This window comes from Dipodomys spectabilis, unplaced genomic scaffold (genome assembly GCF_019054845.1).
Source record: "Dipodomys spectabilis isolate Male_0828 unplaced genomic scaffold, ASM1905484v1 ptg000105l, whole genome shotgun sequence".
Lineage (NCBI taxonomy): Eukaryota > Metazoa > Chordata > Mammalia > Rodentia > Heteromyidae > Dipodomys > Dipodomys spectabilis.
In genome coordinates, this window is record NW_024870782.1 from 921,548 (window position 1) to 941,469 (window position 19,922).

Genomic DNA, 19,922 nt, shown 5'->3' on the forward strand with positions numbered 1-19,922 from the left:
GTTTCTTATTGAAATGAACTCTAAGAATCAATCATATATGTGAAATACATATATTGCTATATAATTTAAAAAGATGTCATAAAATAACCGACTTCTCTGTAAACTTAAAACCAAAATTCTAAGTTTAGAAGATAAAATTGAGGAAAAATTTCAGCACATAAACTAAAATACATAGGGGGAAAGGTAGGAGAGAAAAGATAAGATGAAAAGTAGAATAGATAACTATTGAATAATTCATAAACAATTTCTAAAACTATACAAGAGACCTGCAGGTACAGCTCAGTTGTAGAACTAGACTAATATATATATTAGTCTCTCTCTCTCTATATATATATATGTACAAAGCCATGGGTTCAATCTCCATGAAGGCCTAATAATAAGCTAATAAATAGTAGTAATAAAATAATTACTTGAAATAAATACTTTCATATTAGAGAGGCCTGAATCTAAAAACAGTAGACAAAATACTCTCAATTCTTGTACCCAATGACATGAAACTACAAGAATGAAGAGTAAATAGTTGCCTTTTTTATCCTTTCCTTTCCTTTTCTGTTGTCTTCTTTTCTTTTCCTTTGGCACTACTGGTGCTTGACGTTGCTAAGGCTTTAATCACATTATATTATTTTTCAGGCCAAGCCTCCCTTAAGCAAAGATCTCTTTCCACAAATGTGAGATAACAGGGAAATTACCCTATATCTAGCTTTCTTTGTTTTTAGTTTCTCATGAATTTTCTTTTGTCAGAACTGTCTCATATCAGTCTTCTAAATCTTTGCCTTCCAATTATCAAGGTATATTTCAAGCTTGGTCCCCATTTATAAATGTAACTTCTGTTTTCTATATTTCATTAAGTTTTATTGAGGTTAGTATGGATCTTTATGATCTTAGAAGAACACAGAGAAATCTTTTGAATACTTTTCCAATTTATTTTAATATTTCTAGTATGATATCACAAGTGGGACACTAATATTTCACAAGTACCTTATGAATACTTCAGTTATTTTAATTATTTTCTAAATATATTAAGTCCAATATAATTTTTATCAACTCTATATGAATATACCATATTTACAGATACGTTTCTTTACCAAAAATGTCTGTCTCATGCTTCCCTTTTTGTAATTAAACCCACTACTTCTCATTCTCCCATCCCAAACCTGTTTCATCTTGGCAAACAACACATTTTTTTTCTTTCTGACTTCTTGATCATGTAATAACTAAGCTTTTAAGATTGAATTCAAATCTATGGTAGATTATTCCCAGTTATTTTATGCTTTAATATTATACTGTATTCTCTCAAGTTGCTTTTTGTTTCTGTTATTAGAGAATGTTGCACAATTCATTTCCCACTCACTTGAAGAAAGCTTGAATTGATTTCCATTTCTTCGACTAGAGTACATAATGCTGCTATAATCCTCTGTGTTTTGGCTTTTGGGTGAATGTTGCATTTTATTTCTATGAGACAAATCCTGAAGAGCTCAATTCCTATGCTCTACTGTGGGTATTTGCATATTCTTCCTTCTAGGAACCTGCCAAAACATTTTCAGGAGTGTCTTTCCCATTTGACATTCCTGCCAGGATCCAGTTTCTCTGTTTCTTGGTAGCGTTCAGTATGGTCATTATTGTATTATGTGAAGTAATACTCATACATGACTTATGATGTCATTTTAGTTTTAGTGTGCATTTATTTGATGACTGATGATGCTTTTCTTGTGTTTATTTTTCACAACATGTATTTGGTGGTTTATACTTGGTGTTCTTTTTAACATTGTTTTGAGAGTCCTATACAGAGTCTAGATTTGAGACATTCTTTAGGTACAGGATTTGCAAATATTTTATCTTTGACTATGGATACCCTTCATCATAATCATCATCATCATCATCATCATCATCATCATCATCATCATCATCATCATCATCATCATCATCACTACTATTACTTTTGTACATGCATGTATGCTCCTGGGGCTTGAACTCATGGTCCCTGAGATTTCTTGCAATTTGTTAACAATTTACCATTTGAGTCATGCCGCACTTATAGCTTTTTTGCTGTTAATCAGAGGTAAGATTCTCAGGGAGTTTCTTTTGTGGGCTGCCTTCAAACAGCAATACGCAAATCACAGCCTCCCAAATAGCTAGGATGAGATACATGAGCCCCCAACTTCCAACTTCTATTCACTACTTGCATATGAGCTTTCAAAGACCAAATTATTTTACACTTGTATTGAGTTCTGCTATATCAAGTTTTCCTTTCCTGTAATTTTAATGCCAAATTTAAGAGTGCTTCATCTCCAAAATTGTCGACATCTTTCTTTGCTTTACATTTACATCACTCTTTTTGTTTTATATGCCACATTTTAATCCTGCTTGAAGTTAACATTTGAATAAATTATGTTTAAGTCAATGTTCACTTTTTAATTCCCCCCAATATGGTCTACCTTATCACCACTTATTAAAGAGAATTTAATTCCACCAATGTTTTCTTTTACCCCTTATTAAATATCCCTTGATAATATTTATATGGATCTAATCTGGTGCCCTACAGACCCATTGAGCTGTATAATCTTCCCTTACAAATAAAACAATTTTACACTTTCAGTTTTAATATTGGATAGAGAAATATATTCCAGTTTATTTTCTTTGTCAGTGAGCCAAAAATAGCTGGTCAGGTGTTTTTAGAAATTGTCATAAACTTATAAATGAAACTGTGAATCTGGGCAGTGTTGCCTAATGCTTATGATCCTAGCTCCATAGGAGGCTGAAATCTGAGGATTGTGGATCAAAGCCAGCTGAAACAGGAATGTCCGTGTGACTCTTATGTCAAATTAACCACCAGAAAACCAGTAGTGACACAGTTGCTCAATGAGTAGAAAACTCACTTTAAACTGAAGAGCTGAGTGAGAGTGCCCAGTACCAGATTTCAAGCCCAATGGATGACCAAAACAAAGGGGAGGGGACAATTTATATCTTTTTTCAATTGTATCATCCAATCCACAAGAATGATATATCTCTATTTGTTTAGATTTTTGCTTTTATGTTCAGCATTGTATAATTTTCAATGACAGAGGGTGAACAACAGTATAATACATTTTGACATGTGTGAAGATAGCACAAAGAAGTTCACAGAAAACAGTTGAAAAATAAGGGGCAATGGGAATGGAGAAAGTCAGAAACAAGTTAATCAGGCCTTTGATCAATATGTGAGTGTGTAAAATATTTCAATAAGATTGCCTTTTACAAATAATATACTCCAATTAATAAATATCTTCTAAAGGCATTGATATTCATGTATGACATAAAGTATAAATACAGATTCTGTGGTGAAATGAAAGATAGATGAGAAAATACATACTTATATTAATTGTGTAAATGAGCTAAGAAATTTGGTCAACATCCTGAGGGCTCATGCCTCAAAGGAATAGAAAGTTATTGGTATCTAAGATAGTAGTAAAATGTTATACTTGAAACAATTTAATTTATAAAATCTGCTTTTTATCCCAAAATAAACAGCATGTAATTAACCGTTTAGTAAATGCAAGTTTGCAATTTTCACTTATCTGCATGTTCTCCATGCATGAATGAAACCAACAAATGAAGGGTCAGAAATAACCAGGTGAATCTGTTTGCATATGTAGTAAATATGTACACAAATGTTTTTCTCATTTTTTATGCATCATCAAATATCTATTTGCAAACAATTTACATTTAATTCTAACTATTCAAAAATTGATGTAACCAAAGGATGTCAATATATTTAAAAATGAATACTAGTATTTATAGTGCTATTAATATTACAGTTTTCATGTTATATTAATTATAATAAATTTTATTATGTATTTTATCAGAGAAATTATCATCCTCTGATTGTGATGTCTGTGGGAGTCCTAATAACAGACTGGAATTAAAATCAAGGACATCTAAATTTGTTGGCTCAAATGAATATTTCTGACAGCAAATAACTCATCGGAGATTATTCAAACACATCAGAAGGGCCTTAGAAAGGCTGTACCACATATAAATGATTACCTATGATGTGATTCAAGAACCACTAAGCAATCATACTTCACTTTGCCATCACTATAATTACTCCCATTGTAAGAAGAATCATTCACATAATTCACATGATATAAACTTGTCCTTAACTTATTATCTTCTATGAAATAATATCCAAATGACGCACCACACTGAGTTAAAGAAAAAGTTGCAAAGTGTATTGGACGATGTAACTCCTTCCAGATACACATGTTGAAAATCTATTATCCTGTCTGGTGACATTAGAATCATCCTTTCAGAGATGACCCTGCAATAATGATCTTGATAAAAGAAGTCCAATATAATTACTCTGCCATGTGAATGTCCAGCAAATAAATTTTAATGAACCAGAAAGCAGGCCCCCATAAAGCAAGGAATTGCTTTGAATAACCATTTTTATAATCAATATTCAACCTTCTGGAGTATGGATAATATACTCCTGATTTTTTAAGTCACTTTGAAATATTCTCTTATAACAGCCCAATGGCTGACATGAAGCAAAGTAGTTTTGATTCTAATTTCACAAATTCTGATAAAAAAGATTCATAATATTTAATTATTTGAATTTTTTCTCCAAACTACCAGGTTAAAAATAGTTTTAAATGTGAATTTAATTGAGCTTCAATTCTCTATTCAACTATCATAATTTTTGAATACTTTTATCTTTAATTATTTGTACAAAGGAGTTGCCATTCTCTGAAATAGTTTATGCATGCAGTGAATCTTGACCAATGTCACCCTTTTTAACATTCTCATCCACATCTCCCAATCAACCCCAATCCTTATGTATCCCAATATTATGTTATGGAATTACTTGCCATTTAACAAAGCAGTTTATGTGTACAGTGCACTTAGAATTGTGTTAGCATTTCAAAATCTTCACTCCATTTCACACTACCCTTTCCTTTGTGTATTCCAATTCTGGGCACTATACAAGGAATTCTTGTCTGTATTCTATCCTTTTTCCCTTCAATTTCCTACCCCTCTCACTTTTCCCCCACTTTCCTCTCCTGTACACTTTTACTGGTATTTAATTTGTTGGGCTTTGACTTAGTCTTTTAAGAGAATTATTGTATTTTCACTCTCCATGGACTCTGACACTTCAGATAATTCATTTGTACATCCTTGCATACCATCCAGTGTGTTTGCTTTTACATTTATAGGCACTTTCTCTGTACCACAAATGAGGAAAATCATGTAACCTAAGTTTCTCTGGGTCTAGTTTATTTCACTTAAGATTAATATTTTGTCTTTCACTTTCGTTAAGAATGGGGAAATATTATTCTTTCTGATGGATGAACAGAAGTACATTATGTATGTATAGCTGTATGTTTGTATGTAAATATATGTATATAAACACATACACACTTGTAGACAAGATTCAATAAAATAAAATATATATAAATTTATATATATATATATATATATATATATATAAATTCTTGATCCCTTTTTACAATGAGAGGCATGTGGGTTGATTCCATATTTGGGCTACAGAAAATAATGCAACAATTATCATGATTGTGCTGGCAGCTTCAGTGTGGCTTTATTTCTACTCTATTGGATAAATGCCTGTAAATGGATTTGCTGGATCATAAGTAGCTCTCTATTCAGTTTTGTGAGCAACTTCCATGGTGTTTCCCAAACTGCTTGAAGAATATTACATTCCTACCAACAGTTTAACAGAGTTTCCTTTGGTCGACATCTCTATCAGTATCTGTGATGGTTCATTTTTTCAAAAGACATTGTAACAGGGGTGAGATGAATCTCAGTGTTGTTTGGATTTGCATTTCTTTTATGGAGAGAGATATGTCTATTTGTCCATTTTCTTCTGAGAAGTTTCTCTTTAAGTGTTTATCCCATATATTAACTGGGTTCTGTTTATTTTAGGGTTTATTTTCGTTGGGTTTAATTTTTTATCTTTAAATATGGGTTATGTTTGAAAACCCTTGTCTGATGCTTAGGTAGTAATAATCTTCTTCCAGGTGCCTCAGTGGTAGAGCACTTGCCTAGCATGCATGAGGCCCTGGGTTCGATTTCTCAGCACCACATTAGCAAAAAGAAAAAAAAAAATCTTCTTCCATTCTGTTGTATTAGAATGTGCCTCTAATTCTACAAGTAAACACACTTGGAAGGTAAAGGAGAAACCATTACACTTGGACATGATAAATTATATAGGATTCTAAACATTTACATACTAAGATCTAAGGAGGATGCCCTTTGGAGAGGATCACAAAGGCTCAATAGCTATATCAATATTATCATATAAAATAATGTTCATCCAAATGATCTCCAGGAAATGGATATGTAAGGTTTTATTTATTATTTTGCTTTTTCCCTTCTGCCTTCTGTTGCTGTTTTCTGTTTCTGCAACTTAGGTCGTATATGTCAGTTTGGAAAGGGCAATAGGGAACACAGACATAGTGGGACAAAGAGTCAACAAATGCAGCAGTGCAACTCAATGGACACTACATTGAAAATGAACTATACAACTTGTGGGGGAGGGAGGTTGGAAGGGAAAAACTGGGAGAACATTAGGGAAGACGTGCCACTGTTCAAAAAGAAATGTGCTCATTATCTGACTTATGTAATTGTAACAATTCTATACATCAACTTTACAAATGAAAAATCGACTTCGTAAACAGGCCTCAGTAGCTATACTAATATTGGATAAAATAGGTTTTAAATTCAAGTGGTATGAAAGTAAAAAGAGACAAAGAAGGACCTTAAATATTGATAAAGAGAACTATCTGGAGATATAACAATTCTAAATATTAATGCCCTGAATCCTAGAGATCCCAAATTCATCAAACAAATGCGAATTGACATAAAAACATGCATACATCCAAACACATTGTTGGTTGCTTGAACACATCATTCTTACCTCTAGACAGGCCATCCAGGTCAAAACTTAGCAAAAAACTTCAGAACTAAATAACTGCATTGACAAGCTATACCTAACAGATATCTACAGAATATTTTACCTAGCAGAGTCACAATATATATTTCTCTCAGCAGCCCATGGAATGTTGTCCAAAATAGATCATATCGTAGATCACAAGGAAAATATGTGAAATTCAAAAATAAAAATGAAGTTATTCCTTGCATCCTGTCAGAACACGATGGGACCAAATTAGATCTCAAAATCAAAAGGCATCACAGAAAATTGCGAAACTCACAGAGACTGAATAACACATTGCGAAATCATCAATGAGTCACTGAAGAAATATGGAGGGAAGTTCCAGCATTTATGGAATTCAGTGCAAGTTAACACACAAAATTCTACCTCCTCTGTGACACAACAGCACAGGTAATACTCAGAGGAAAATTTATAGATTTGAGTATGTGAATTTCCCGTTCTTTTTGATATTTCAAATGGCTTGGAAGTAACATAAGAAATAATTCAAGTTGTTAAGAAAATTTAATTTAGAATAAGGAAACAAATAAGAGTCAACTCCATAGCATAACCTTTAGGAAAAATTAATTAAGAATATGGCATGTCCTTTGTAACTTAATATTAGACATTAGGGCAAATGTCAGAAACACTCTACAAGAAGCAAACAGAAGTCTTTGATAAGGTATATTAAAGACAAGTAATTTCACCTACATTTTGTATTTTATGACAGCATATTTTTGTTTGCTAATCAGAGAAACAAAAATATTTTTAAATATGATATGAAAAATGCATCATCATGAATGAATGAAATCAGGGAATAGATAGCTCAGGAGCTGGGTGGTTCTGTTACATATTCTCCTTTTTTAATGATCAGGTGTTTTTGCATGTTTGGAACTATAAATGTATTTTATGTTATGTCTGGGCAAGAATGTTTGATTATTAGATCATTGTCTGAGACCCAATATCAGGAACCTAACTCGAGTTAGAGTGGTAAATATATGTGTGTGTATGTGTGTGTGTGTGTGTGTGTGTGTGTGTGCGTGTGTACATGCCTGCAAGATGTATTTAGAAGGAAGAATCTTCTTTCCATCACGATATATGCTTAATTGTATTAGTTATACTACATTAATGACAGCAGATAAAGGTAATTAACATTTTATGCCATATGTTTATGTCCTATGATTGCATGAACAAACTAAGAAGTTATGTTTGAAGTATGAGCTTTATGAAAGGTCAGCTGAAAGTACAAACATTTGCAATCTTGAGAAAGATATCAATGGGAATGATTTTATTGTAGACCAATTTTAGACAACACTTGAAAGGATATGTAATCCAATATGAAAATGCAATATTTATTTATCTTTCCTTAGCTACACTATTCTATAAATTTGTAGGAAAACCAGTTAAAGTTGTGGACTGATTCTAATGTAAATAATATACTGTGTTTATGTAGAGAATTTGAGTATCCATAGTTTTAATATGCCTGTGGTTCTAAAACCAATACCTTATTGATATTGAGTGATAAATACAACTTCATATAAGTACAGAAGTTTTCCTTGTATCTTTTTAATATATATTTTTATTGTAAAGATACAGTACAGAGGGGTCACAGTTACATAACTAAGGTAATGAGTCCATTTCTTACTGAATATTTTTAAGCCCTCCTTTGTTTTTCCCCTCCCATCCCTTCCCTTTACACCTCCCCAACCCCTCCTCCACCATCCCTCTGATAGTGTGTCTTGTCGATATCATTGTTACAATGGGTCAATCTGTATCTTTTCCATTTATTTAAATGAAGAAATAAGGGTTTGATTTAATCTGATTCTACTTGTGTAGACAGAAATAAAATCACTCGCCAAGTTCAAAAGCACATAAATGAAACGCACATCATTTTTTGTCAATTGCTTTAATTGTGTTCTACATATTTATTGACAGGTTATAAATTATTTTCAAATTTTAATACATTAAAAATACTTACTTTTTTTCTTATTTTCTTGGTCAGGAAATCAGCAAGACCTCAGTCAACATTTCTCACATAGGACTTTTCACATGCGTTGGTTAAATGTTGGCCTGAGCTCCAGTCTTCTGAGGACTCACTCATGTGCTTAGGAAATGATGCTGGCTGTTGGAAAAGAGGTCAAGGAAGGATGCCATTTAAAGCCTTATAACTTTATTCTATACCAGGATATTCTCCTGCTGCTTTGGTTGTTGAGAGTGTCTACAAGAGCAAGCATTCCATGCGAAGCAGGGAGTCAGCATATGACCTTTACTTACTGAGATTTCTGATTAACTTGCTATCACTTGTACTGAACTTTGCAAGTCAATTTGTCAAAACCTACCAGTTTTAAGAGATAAGAGGAGTGGTAAAAGAACTCTTAGAGACAAATACATCTTCAACATATTTTGTTCCAAGCATTCCATCTAAGACATATTCAGCAAGTAGTGAAATTTGTGTTGGCTGTGACTATGTGTCTTTCTCCAGGTGTGCATGTATACATGTGTAAATGTATGTGTGTATTTGTGTATACAGTAGCATAAATGTGTACATATATAATGGCATATACACATATATATGCATATACAAATATATATATATATATATATAGTGCATATATATGAAATGTTCAGTGACTTAATCTCTAGTTCCCAGCACCTTGCCATTCTCACAAAGTGTTCATGATAAACTACTATGAGGATCTGTGCTCTATGATGGGCATCCTTTGTAGTTACTTCCCCCATTACCTTGTTCTTCATCCCTGTGAACAACTTCGGTCTAATTTCCATAGGATAGATTTGTTTTCATTACATGTATTTCCTTACTGATAATAAAATAAAAATGATGTTTTTAAAAGAAAAAGGACATTTAGGTCACAGGTTAAAAGTATCTTATCTGTCCCAATGATTCCTATGAGATAAAATATATAATATTTTATATAAAATATATAAAATTTATAATAGTAGTAAAAGTGAAAGGGAATTCTTGTCATTTAGAATGGCAAAGAATAATATCACGTCACTGTTACAACTCTCGAAGAATGCAAGGATAACTGATGGTCCCTATCATGTTCCCCCAAAACCAGTGGATCCTGAAGTATAATAGTAGACCAGCAGAAATTCTAAGTAGAAGACATGGAGCCAGAAAGAGAAAGAGAATGAATGAGAAAGAAAAAAAGACAGAAAAATATCATAATACTGAAAGTGCATAACAGATAAGCAAGAGTTGTATGAGAATATTCATACTGCTATCTTTAGACCCTAAATGTACATTTGTCGGTAACTGATGTATGATAACATATCTACATAAAATGTAAAGTGATTTTGATAAAAAATAAAAGACTAAGAAGAAATTATAAATGCAAAAACAATCTGCACAGAAGCAAACTCTCAGAGATATTTCATGACTTTGAAAAGGATAAAGTGGCCGTAGTTAATATAAATTTCGAAGTATGACAATTCACAAAAATATGAAAAGAGCTGGGTGCCAGCCCAGGCAGGAAAGTCCATGAGATTCTCATCTCCAATAAACCACTAGAAAACTGGAAGTGGCTCTGTGGCTCAAACGGTAGAGGGGTCGCCTTGAGCTGAAGATCATAAGGACAGTGCCCAAGCCAATAGTTCAAGCACCATATCTGACTATAGATAGATAGATAGATATAGATATATATTCATATTCATATATTTTATTTTATAACCCAAAGCAGAAAGCAAATAATTTTTAGATTATTTTTTAAAACACAGTCTCTCAGGATCTGGGAAGGTTGCTCAGTGGTAGATTACTTGTCTTGCATGCATGAGGTTCTGGGTTTAATTCCTCAGCACCACATAAGTAGAAAAAGATGAAAGTGGCGCTGTGGCTCAGGTGATAGCAGTAGCCTTGAGCTGAGGAAGAGTACCCAGGCCCCGGAGTTCAACCCCAATGATCAACAAAATCAAAATATAAAACAAAACAAAACAGAGTCTCTCACATTTGTGGCTTCAACTCTGTAATATCGCTGCTTCAGCCTAGGGCTAAGATTTTAGGTGTGGACATTTATCAATACTCCTGATTCACACTTTACTTGAAGATATTTTAATACATATTTTGTTCTTAATTTTCCTCTTTATAAATTCACATGCACCTATAAAAAATGGTTTTGCCAACCCAGTAACCTTCTCAAAGTATCTCCTGATGACGACTTACAAAAAGTTGTATTATGTTACCAGGGAAACAATGCTACAAATAAAGAAAGCCAATGATTAAATATTAATGATTAATAAAATAAAAAAAACAAAACAATTACCAGTTTTTTCAGTATTTGATGGTGTACTACATATTAGGTTTTACTATTTTCTCATATTCCTGTATATTTAAAACTGGCTAAGATTATGATGTTCAACAAGAGTTTTATAGGCTATGTGTAGTCTTTAAAGTTACCCACTAAGATGACTATTTATGACTCATCTCATGATTTTTATATGGCTTATATCATCATTTGTTCCTCGCTAAAATATAAAGTAAGGAAGCCCTAAAGTTTTAACATAAACTGTGTAGTTAACAAAGTCTTAACTCTTCACTCGACTTCTTTACACAAAGACTTTGCAACTTCTCATTAGTAAAGTTTCTGAAAATGAACATACTTAGTAGTATGTCTGCTACCGTCAATCTTAAATACTTTATAGAAAAGTTTTATGACCTGCCAAACAGTCCTAATTATGGCATATATAAGCAAATTCCCAAAATTAAATATATTTAAAACTTTAAAAATTTTAACAAACCTTACCACTTGCTGCAGTGTCCATTAAGACAGGTGCTTGTATAGAATAATTGAATTTCTCCTCCTACACATCTCTTGAACAATAAATATCTGGACTTATTTTGTTTTTGTCATGTCAATCTTGCCTTTATTCTTACATGGTTCTAAAATATCACGACTTACTTTTTGATGAATTGTCTAGTTTCAGAAAAACGTACTTTCTCTCAAATCTCACATATATCCAAAGGCATTAATTGTTCGGAACTTTATCACACTAGATAGATCAACTCGGCAAAAACTCAACAGAGAAACTACAGACCTTAACAATTGCATAGATCAACTAGATTTAACAGATATCTATCGAATATTTCACCCAACAGCATCAGCATACACGTTCTTCCCAAGAGCACATGGAACATTTTCCAAAATAGAACACATTTTAGGTCACAAACCAAACTTGTAAAGAAACATTAAAATATTGAAGTTATACCTTGCATTCTCCCAGATGACAAGGAAAAAATTGAACTCAACACCTAAAGCCACCAAAGAAATTCCTATAACAAGTGGAGCCTGAACAACACACTGTTGAGCCACCATTGGGTCATGGAAGAGGTTAGAAATGAAATTCAAGTGTTTATGATATTCAACAAAAATGAACACACAAACTCCCAGCTCCTCTGGGAGAGAGCAAAGGCAGTACTCAGAGACAAGTTTATAGATTTGAGTTCCTACATCAACTAACTGGAGAGATCTAAAACCAATAATTTAATGAGACATCAAGCATCCTTGAAAAAGAGCAGCATGATAAACCCCAATCCAGGAGATGGAAATAAATAATCAGAATTAAATGAATTAAAATCCAATAACAACATAGAACAAATAAAAAAAAAAAAGAGTTGTTTCTTCGAAAAAATTAACAAAATTGAGAGACGGTTAGCAAATCTTCTTAGAAAAACAAGAGAACACACCCAAATAAACTCAGAGAAGAGAATGGAAACATCACCACAGAAACAAACATGATTCATAACATTATAAGGAAATACTTCTCAAAACTTTATGCTAATAAGTTTGAGAACTTGGCAGAAATAGGCCTTTTCCAAGCAAATATGGACATGCCGAAACTGAAACAAGATGAGTCATGCCATCTTAACAGGAACATATCAAGCCTTGAAATAAAAACAGCCACAAGAGACCTCCCATCTAAGAAAAGCCCAGGACCAGATGGTTTTAGAGCAGAATTCTACAAGGCCTTCAAAGCAGAGCTCACACCAATACTCCTCCAACTCTTCAATGAAATAGAAAGAGAAAGTTCACTACCAAACTCATTCTTTGAAGCCATAATCACCCTCATCCCAAAACCAGGAAAGGACTAATTAAAGAAAGAGAACTATAGACCCATTTCTTTGGTGAATATTGATGCAAAACTTCTGAACAAAATGTTGGCAAATCGACTTCAGCAATTACTCCAATAAATTATACACCATGATCAAACAGGATTCAATTTCAGGGATGCAAAGCTGGTTCAATATTCACAAATCAATTAACATTATTCATCACATCAACAAGAACAAGGATAAGAACCATATGGTTATCTCAATAGATGCAGAAAAAGCATTTGACAAAATCCAACACCCCTTTATGATGAAGGTTCTGGAAAAATTAGGAATCCATGAAACATTCTTCAATACAATAAATGCTGTATATGACAAACCTACAGCCACCGTTATACTCAATGGTGAAAAACTAAAGCCAATTCCTTTAAAATCAGGAATAAGACAAGGATGTCCACTCTCTCAACTGCTCTTCAATCTAGTATTAGAATGCCTAGCTACAGCAATAATACAAGATGCTAACATAAAGGGGATCCAAATAGGGAAAGAAGAAATAAAACTCTCCCTCTTTGCAGATGACATGATTTGTATTTAAAGAATCCCATAGACTCCACTCCCAAATTACTCAAGCTGATTCAAAACTTTGGCAAAGTAGCAGGGTATAAAATTAACCTTCAAAAATCAATGGTTTTTATGTATGCCGATAATGAGAAAAGAGTGGCTTGAATAGCAAAGTAACTCCATTCATAATAGTCTCACAAAAAATGAAATATCTAAGAATTAACTTTACCAAAGAATTGCAGGACCTCTATGATGAAAACTTAAAAAACCAGAAAAAGGAAATCAAAACAGAACTTAGAAAGTGGCAAAAAACACGCATGCTCTGTGATTGGAAAGATCAACATCTTGAAAATGGCAATACTTCCCAAGGCTATCTATAAATTCAATGTGATACCTATTAATATTCAAACTTCATTCTTCAAGGAAATAGAACAGGCAATCCAAAAATTCAAACGGAACAATAAAAAACATGGAGTAGAATAAAACGATATTTAACAGAAAGAACAGTGCTGGAGTAATACCAATATCAAATTCCAAAATCTACTACAAAGCCATAGTAAACAAAACAGCTTGGAACTGGCACAAGAACAAACCTAGGGACCAATGGAATAGAATTGAAAACCCAGAAATGTACCTACAGACCTGTAGCCATCTAATATTCGATAAGGAATCTAAAAAATAGAACAGAAGAAAGACAGCCTCTTCAGTAAATGGTGCTGGCACATTTGGTTAACTACTTGTAGAAAACTAAAGCTAGATCCTTATATATCACCCTGCACAAGAATCAACTCCAAATGGAACAAACACCTCAGAGTTAAAACGGACAGTCTGAAAACATTACAGGATGCAATAGGAGAAACTCTAAGTCTCCTTGCACATCCCAAAATTTTCTTAATAGAGACTCAGAAACACAACAAATCAAAAAAAGTTGGACTTATTGGATTGCATGAAATTGCAGAGCTTCTGCATGGCAAAGGACATAGCTAGCAAGATCAATAGAAAACCCACGGATTTGGAGATCTTCATTAGCCATACAATGGACAAGGGTCTCATATCTAAAATATGCCTAGAACTCAAAAAACTATGTTTTCATAGCATTATTTACCATAGCTAAGATATAGAACCAACCCAGATGCCCCTCAGTGTATGAATGGATCAAGAAAATGTGGTATATATACACAATGGAATGCTTTGCTTCCATCAGAACGAATGACATTGTCCCATTTGTTAGGAAATGACAAGACTTGGAAAAAAATATGTTAAGTAAGCCAGGCCCAAAGAAACAGAGGTCCTATGGTTTCCCTTATTTGCAATAACTAGTATATGTCTGAGTCAAGCAGGATAGGTCAGATAAGCTGATGTTAGGGAAATATACCCAAAGATAAGTATTCAAATGATTTTTCTTTAATCCAATTGTTTCTAATATATTTATGAGATGATTTCTATGTTACTCTGTATGTCCCTCCCCCAAGGTTTAACGCCTGCTTTCACTGTATTTTATGTTGGTATAATTTTTGGAGGGGAAGGGAAAAAATATCATTTAAATTGGGATACAGTTGGACCCATTGCAACAATGAGATATACAAGTCGTTATGTCGTAAAACGAACTTTACAACGTTGATGGGGGAGAAGATCAGGTGTCAGAGCTAGTGGGAGTTTGGGAAGGGAGAGGAAGGGGAAACAAAAAGGAGGCAACAATGCTTGATAAGAAAGGTATTCGTTATTTTGCCCATGTTATTGTAACTCCTCTGTACAGTATTTTCACAATAAAAAGAAAGAAAATGAATTACACTTCATATATAAAAAATGTTCTGTGCTCAATTCAGTAGGAAATACACTAACATTGGAACAATACAGAGAAGATTAGAATGGCCCCTGTGCAAGGATGACATGCAAATTCTTGAAGTGTTCCATATTTTTACAACAGGTGCTGGAGGGTATGTTGACAGAAGGGAACCCTACCGAATCCTTGGTGGGAATGTAAACTTGTTCAACAACTTTGGAAAGCAGTATGGAGGTTCCTCAAAAGGCTCCACATAAAGCCCCCCATGACCCAGCAATCCCACTTTTGGGCATTCACCCAAATGATCACAAACAAGACCACAATAAAACTAACAGCACAACTATGTTTACTGCAACATTATTTACGATAGCTAAGGTATGGAACCAATTCCAATTCCCCTCAATTGATGAATGGAGCAAGATAATGTGATAGATAGATAGATAGATAGATAGATAGATAGAGAGAGAGAGAGAGAGAGAGAGAGAGAGAGAGAGAGAGAGAGAGATTCATTCTATGCCTCCATCTGAAAGAATGACATCACTCAATTTGTTAGGAAATGGAAAGACTTGGAAAAAAACTTATTAAATGAAGTAAGACAAGTCCAAAGAAACATAGGACCCCTGCTTTCCCTTATTTTCAGTTACTAATATATGTCTGGGATAAATAAAAAAGGTCAAAAGCTATGTGCATATGACTAGATAAGATGATGTTAAGGGAAATGTACTCCAAGATATTGACACAAGTGGTTTTTTTCTTTCGTGCTATTGTTTTTAATGGACTTACAATGTATGATGTGATTTTTTTTTGTTTCTTTATATGTTCCTCCCCCACTTTATAACACCGGTTTTCACTGCATTTGAAGTTGGTGCACCAATATCTTATATATATGCTTCTCTAATTTGGGTAGGGGAAAGGTAAAAACACAATGTTTAAATAGGGATACAGGTTGACCAATTGTAACAATGAGATGCACAAGACATTATGATGAAAAATGAAGTTTATATTTAGGCAGGGTGGGGGAGACGGGGAGGAGAGGCTACTTGTGGAGGTTAGAGAGAAAGGATGGTGGGGGGAAATAAAGGAGGAGGTAACAATGCTTTTTAGGAAATGTACTCATTACCTTTCTCATGTAAATGTGACCCCTGTGTACAGTTATTTTTCCAATAAAAATGTATGAAAATGATCTGAGAAGGAAAAGTTTATTTTCCCCATTTTCCCTATATAATATCGTTAACAAAGAAATTAATGCAAAACACTGACATGAAAGTATTTTGCAAAAGTGTGTGTGTGTGTGTGTGTGTGTGTGTGTCTGTGCACGCCCGCGCACATGTGAGTACTCGTGCATTTGTGTTGGCATGCTCAGAGTTTGAACTCAGGACTTCAAGGTCTTGCTAGGCATTTCCTCTCTAGATTGATGAGGTTCTATATAAGCTACATCACCATTCCTTGCTCTTTGGTAGTTCATTAAAAGTTTTGAAAAATAATCTTATGAATTTTTTTTTTGCTCTGATTGTCTTCCAACTGTTATCCACAGATCTGGTGCTCCTGAGTAGATATCCCAAGTAGACAGGATTACAGGTGTGGCCATCCAGCACAAGGCTTTAAAAATAATTTTAAAAGTAGTAAAATATTTACTTCACGGGAGCCTGTTTTATTATCTACTAATTTTAAAGCATTTTGCACTGATTGTATGTGAATTCATTTCGCTTCTGGATTCTTAAAAACTGTAAGTGATGATATTTGAAAGTTTTATTACTTTTTAAAAAGGAAACGAACTATGGGACAGAAGAAATTTGCCCCTCCTTGGACCTCAATTTATGCGCTCAGTTCTGTGCATGATAAGCCAATGTCACCAAAACAATCTGGGTTGAAGACAAAATGTAACAGAAAAAAATAACCATGGGCATTGCTATGCTATTATTTCTTGGATAACATGAATATTGAATTGAGAGTGTAAGAGAATGGAGAGATTTTACTTATCATTTTGTATTGCTTAAAGACTGTTGGAAACTTTAACTCATTTCCTTCCTCACTGTGTGTCTTTGGGCCATACAATTCGTGCCTTTAATTACAATTTTTCCCAACATTAAAATGGCAATAACATTAGCATTAAAGCAAATTTTATCTTAAGAATTAAGAAATAAAACTTGTGAAATACTTAACATAAAATTCTATGAATGAGCTTTGAGTTTAGCCAGCAGTTTTTTAAAATACTAAATAGAACGCAATAAGTATTACAGAAACCATTACATGTAGTGAATAACCAGATGTAATGTTATCTATTTACCATGCTCTGCTTCGAAGGAAGCCAGATGGATAACTTCCCATGCTGCACATCAAGTTGATTATCTTATGTCTTGGTAGTTTAAAAATATCAGGGACAGAATCATGAAGTAATGTTGTAGATTGAGGTTAAGTCCATATAAAAAAGTACAAACCTGATAAAACATAAACATATCTCAGCAGTATATTGTTTTTTACATCATTTAAGTTACATTGTAAAGATAGGGAAAATCTAGCAGAATGAATTCTCTTTTTGATATATTTTCATAGGTCCTAAGAAGGATGAACTCTTTCCTCACTCTTGTAGAGGAATCATCAGATGAGAGGAAATGTATTTTTTTATTTGCTTTCTTCCATTTATTCTTCAGTTTGAAATCTGAACTACATGAGACTGAAAGAAGCTAAGGGAAATTAGACTCGCAGGCTTTGGAAAGAGCAATCAACATAAAATAAATAAAATACGTATAGCCTTGTAAAAGGTACAACTAAATTGAGTTATATAGTCTCAAGTGTAAACAGAAAACGATTTAAGCAATATCATGTTATTAAAAATTGAAAAATGTTGGGAATTTAATTTTTTTCCTTTCTACTATATTGAATTAAGTATTGATTTTGTATAGAGAGATTAAAGATGAGATTAACAAAAGTTCTGAATAGACCTGTTTTCCAAAAATCCCTGAAAATCACCAGTGGGTTTACAAAGTTGGGTTTAATACCACTTCCATGTTGGCTTAATGCTTTGTGAACAGAAGTCATTATAGAGAAATGCAATTCAAAATTACTATGATACTACTTCATAACTATTAAAACTAATCAAAACATCAAAGGAGTCAGGTGTGATGGTAAAGGCTAGTAAGTGCAAGCAGTTAGGAGGTTGGAGTAAGAGGATTTGAGTTTAAGGCCAGTCTGGGGTACTGCACATCGTAAAAACCTGCCTTTATAAAAACTCTAAAGGTAATAATGTTGGTGAGAGTGTAGAGAAATAAAATTTTCTTCACTCTTGTTCAAAATACAGGTTAGTATTCTCATTGTAGAAAGTAGTATGCAGTTTTCTAAAGAAATGCAAAGTTGAAATATCATCTGACCCACCAATCATATGATTATTTCTGTATGAGTAACTCTTAAGTATATCTGTATTTCATTGTTATTCACATTATTCACATCAACAGCCAAGATATAAGTCGAAGTTAAGTTTTCAACTACAGACTAAAAAAACAACTGTGGTACATGAACAAATATATTTTTCTGTTTCATCTTTTAAATAGCAAAATACTTCTCCCATTAGCCACAACTTACAATGACTTGAAAGATGTATTCTAAATGAAGAAAAACGTTGTCTTCTGATCTTTGTAAAACCATACACACACACACACACACACGCACACACACACTCACACACACACTCACACACCCCAACCTCAAACATTAAGAGAGAAATTTTTTAAAAAGTAAAGCAAATGAGAATTGCTGAGGCATTTAGTTTACAATGTAGAAGGTAGTAGATAGACGGGATGACCAAGTATAGAGTTGTAATGTACAACATGAGGATAAAGGAGACAACACTGGCCTTACATAGGAATGAAGCTACGTAAGTAGGAGTTGCTCTTCCTAGTAGGGGTTGCTCTTTTAGTTGTTCTTCCTTCAGTAATGGATAAGATGAACATAATTCTTTAAATATGCCTGCCTGCAGAAATACTAACAAACAATATAGCAATAATGTTGTATGCTCAGCACAGAACAAAATGTCAAATCAAAATGCATGCGATTATCCTTGATGTAAACTATTACAAATAAGGGAAACCAGGGGACCTTTGGTTCATTAAGTCTGGCTTACTTCACTTATACTTTTTCCAAGATTTTCCATTTTCTTTCAAATGAGGTGATATCATTCTTTCCCATGGAAGCATAGTATTCCATGTGTGTGTATGTGTATGTGTGAATGTGTGTGTGTGTGTGTGTGTGTAGGTGTGTGTGTCACATTTTTTGATCCATTCATCTACTGAGGGGCAACTGGGTTGATTCCATATCTTAGCTATGGTAAATAATACTGTGATAAACATAATTGTGTTGGTAGCTTTAGTGAGGCATTTTTTGTGGTCATTTGGGTAAATGCCCAGAAGTGGGATTACTGGGTAATAGGGAGAGCATTATTTTGTACATCAAGGATAATCTTAGTAGATGAGCAGAATAGTTCAATAGCTATGTACATATGACTGTATAAGGTGATTCCAAGTGAAGTGAACTCCAAGATATGTTTTTGTTTTTGTGGTTCTTAATGTGTTATGTGATTTCTTTTTATCCTTTTG

The 19,922-nt window shown here is 33.5% G+C and overlaps 1 non-coding gene across 1 annotated transcript; it reads left to right on the plus strand.

Annotated features, from left to right (window-relative positions):
- The first annotated feature begins 15,366 nt into the window (after positions 1 to 15,366).
- LOC122114086 lies at positions 15,367 to 15,470 on the plus strand. The gene has a single exon (XR_006148529.1). It is a non-coding gene; the product is annotated as a U6 spliceosomal RNA (small nuclear RNA).
- Positions 15,471 to 19,922: the final 4,452 nt, after the last annotated feature.